Here is a 4,277-nt window from a genome sequence, read left to right as displayed (position 1 = left end):
CACACACACACACACACACACACACACACAAACCATCGGCACAATATATACGTAGCTGCTTTAATATGAATGTTATTTTCATCAATAAAAAATTATATATATATATATATATAATTATTATATATATATATATATGTATAATAGTACCGTATACAATTGAGATCTAGATTTAAAAACAGATATTCATGCACAATAAAATATAGCACATTTTCAATTACTATGTATTATTTGAAAGCAATATATATAATATATATACATATATGTATACATATTGCTTCCAATTTACATGAAAACTCAAATAATTCTCATTCTCACATACACTTACGGAAATGATACATACACTATCATATAAACACATAAACCATCTGTTTTTAATATTTCCATTGAACAGATATATCACAATTATACAGACGTTGACATATACAGATTCGTGGGTCATCAAAGTACAGCAGTTCCCGTACGATCGTCAAGGTTAAGCAGCAAGCATTACGTCGACTTGCCAATAGAGGTCTATAGTTAATCTTGTCAATTCTCGCAAGTGCAGAATTACATGATTATTTGTTTATATAGAACTTCTTTCTAACATCTCTCCCAGGCGTCTAAGGTAGGCTCCCACTACATTACCTTACTGATGAGTCCAGTAGTGGAAGCCGGGACGAAACGCCAACTCGTGATATTCTTCACAAATTCTTATTTTTCTCAGTTTTAAATTTATTTCTTTCTTTAATATTTAATTTAAGATTTTAATATGTCTTTAAACATATTATTAAGATCTTGTTAGATGCTATAAGCATCAAAAAATTTGTGATATTACTACGGTAGTTAATAGATTTGCGTTTTAAGTTCGACGGATGTTCGGCGCGCAATGGGGGGGGAACTACTTACGTGGTATATAATATTCACATTCTAATATCTTATATATGGTCGCACCAATAACCGCGGAATAGCTCTCATTAGCCTGATTATTCTTGTTATTTAAGCAGCAAGGTTCGTGGTACAACTTCGGATGGGTGACCGTTTGGGAAGCATCATAAAAAAAAAATTAATTCTCCAATTTGGAGGAAAATTTTTTTTTCACGATTTTTTCTTCTAAAATTCATGCTAATTAATAATACTTACTTTTTAACAATCTAACAGTTATTAAGGAAAACTGACCGGTATTTCTACTTAAATTTCTACACGAATAACCTTCAATTGGGTGTAACCTTCAATTGACGATCCGAAATCACACCAAAATTTGAGCGTCTTTTAAAGTGTTTAACACTAAAATTTGAGTTTTCTTTTTGAGCGTTTAACGCCCAAAATTGAAGGTTTTTTTCCGTACGGGTAAAACCAACTAATTTTATGTTTTGAGTAACTGTATCAAATAAGTTTTATCTTTATTATTATAAGAGAATTCATTCTTTGTGCTGTATTTTATCTTCAGATTTATTGAAGAGAAAGTCCTGAAAAGAAAAGGGAAGAATCGTTTAAATACATACCTCTTTTCTTTTCAGATTTTTCCTATCAACGAAGTACAAAGAATCAATTCTTTTATAATTATATAAGGAATAGGAAATACAAATTAAGGTGTCTACCAAACAAATAAATAACAGATCTGGAGACACGGTAGTGTCTCGGTAAATAAGTAACCTAACGAAATGCTGTAAAAAGAAAATAATTATGTAGAAAATATTAAAAACAATAAACAAAAACAGGCTAATGAGAGTCAAAAACTGCGGTAATTAGTGCGAGTTAATAATTATTTATTACCCATACTTATAAAAATAATTCAGACGTTTCGGCTTCTATTTGAGCCATTTTCAATGATCTGAACAATACATCCGCAAAATTAACGTAGCATGGTCATCAATTGACTGCACAGGAGTAGTAACACATCGTATCCATTCAAATTAGACAAAAAATTTGATGGTTTTTTGGCAATTAATGGACAACTATTGAAAATAATTATCATTAAAAAAAAACAATTAGTAAGAAACAAAAAAAGGACCAATGAGAAACTCACCAATGCAGCCATGAAGTAAATGTAAATTACATCAAAGAAATTACAATAATTGATATACATGTGAGATAAAAGTAATACAATGTCAACGGACAATAGTCAAATAAGATAAAAATAATTAATATGTGAGAGTGACAAGTATGTAATGAGACTGCGCACAACGGTAAACAAGTAACTACCAATAACAAAGCAATAATACAATGACGTAAAAAGAATCATATTAAGTATATCATTTTAAAGTGTCTAAGATAGGTAAGTAAGAATTATGTAAAAATTCGGTATCTGATTGTAAGTTCAAACTATTATTTTGTAATTTAATGTGTAGCATTTCTGCAATGCGTCGTCTATAAAACCATCTTTCAGAATCCACTATCTCAGTATTATCCCAGTCAAATTCGTGATTAAAATTTAATCTTACGATTTTTATTGGACCGTCGAAATTCTAAGACAATAAGGAAATATTATCGGCCAAATGACGGTCAAGCAGGATTTTGGTTGCTAAATTAATGTGTGAATTTTTATTTACCACGTATGTAGTTCCTCCAATCGCGTGCCGAAAATTCTTCAGACTTACAACGCAACTCTAAACAACTACCGTAGTAATATCACAAAGTTAAATTGACAAACAATCTAACAATTTATGATGCTTATAGCATCTTATTAGATCTTTAATAAATATTAAAATTTTAAAGTGCTAATGATTCGAAATCTGGGAAAAACTAAGATTGCAAAGAATATCACAGGTTTGGCGTTTCGTCCCGGCTTCACACTACTAGACTCATCAGTAAGGTAATGTAGTGGGAGCCTACCTTAGACGCCTGGGGGAGATATTAGAAAGAAGTTCTATATAAACATATACTCGTGTCTTTTCGCACTTGCGAGAATTGGCAACGAGTAACTATAGACCTCTGTTGGCATGAATATCTCTATTGTAAAGAATATCATTACGTCGACCATGCCAACAGAGGTCTATAGTTACTCGTTGCCAATTCTCGCAAGTGCGAAAAGACACGATTATATGTTTATATAGAACTTCTTTCTAATATCTCCCCCAGGCGTCTAATGTAGGCTCCCACTACATTACCTTACTAATGAGTCTAGTAGTGTGAAGCCGGGACGAAACGCCAAACTTGTGATATTCTTTGCAATCTTAGTTTTTCCCAGATTTCGAATCATTAGCACTTTAAAATTTTAATATTTATTAAAGATCTAATAAGATGCTATAAGCATCATAAATTGTTAGATTGTTTGTCAATTTAACTTGCTACGGTGATATTGCTACGGTAGTTGTTTAGAGTTGCGTTGTAAGTCTGAAGAATTTTCGGCACGCGATTGGAGGAACTACATACGTGGTAAATAAAAATTCACACATTAATTTAGCAACCAAAATCCTGCTTGACCGTCATTTGGCCGATAATATTTCCTTATTGTCTTAGAATTTCGACGGTCCAATAAAAATCGTAAGATTAAATTTTAATCACGAATTTGACTGGGATAATACTGAGATAGTGGATTCTGAAAGATGGTTTTATAGACGACGCATTGCAGAAATGCTACACATTAAATTACAAAATAATAGTTTGAACTTACAATCAGATACCGAATTTTTACATAATTCTTACTTACCTATCTTAGACACTTTAAAATGATATACTTAATATGATTCTTTTTATGTCATTGTATTATTGCTTTGTTATTGGTAGTTACTTGTTTACCGTTGTGCGCAGTCTCATTACATACTTGTCACTCTCACATTTTTATGTTTATTATTTTTATGTTATTTGACTATTGTCCGTTAACATTGTAATACTTTTATCTCACACGTATATCAATTATTGTAATTTCTTTGGTGTAATTTACATTTACTTCATGGCTGCATTGGTGAGTTTCTCATTGGTCCTTTTTTTGTTTCTTACTAATTGTTTTTTTTTTAATGATAATTATTTTCAATAGTTGTCCATTAATTGCCAAAAAACCATCAAATTTTTTGTCTAATTTGAATGGATACGATGTGTTACTACTCCTGTGCAGTCAATTGATGACCATGCTACGTTAATTTTCAGGATGTATTGTTCAGATCATGAAAATGGCTCAAATAGAAGCCAAAACGTCTGAATTATTTTTATAAGTATATGTAATAAATAATTATTAACTCGTACTAATTACCGCAGTTTTTGACTCTCATTAGCCTGTTTTTGTTTATTGTTATTGACATTCTCCAGAGTTCTATTTTTCATTTTAATATAGAAAATAATTTGTATTCTTACAGCGGAAT

The sequence above is a fragment of the Cyphomyrmex costatus genome, unplaced genomic scaffold (genome assembly GCF_001594065.2).
Source record: "Cyphomyrmex costatus isolate MS0001 unplaced genomic scaffold, Ccosl1.0 scaffold257, whole genome shotgun sequence".
Lineage (NCBI taxonomy): Eukaryota > Metazoa > Arthropoda > Insecta > Hymenoptera > Formicidae > Cyphomyrmex > Cyphomyrmex costatus.
The sequence above is the reverse complement of the archived record's forward strand: the minus strand, read 5'-3'. Positions refer to the sequence as shown.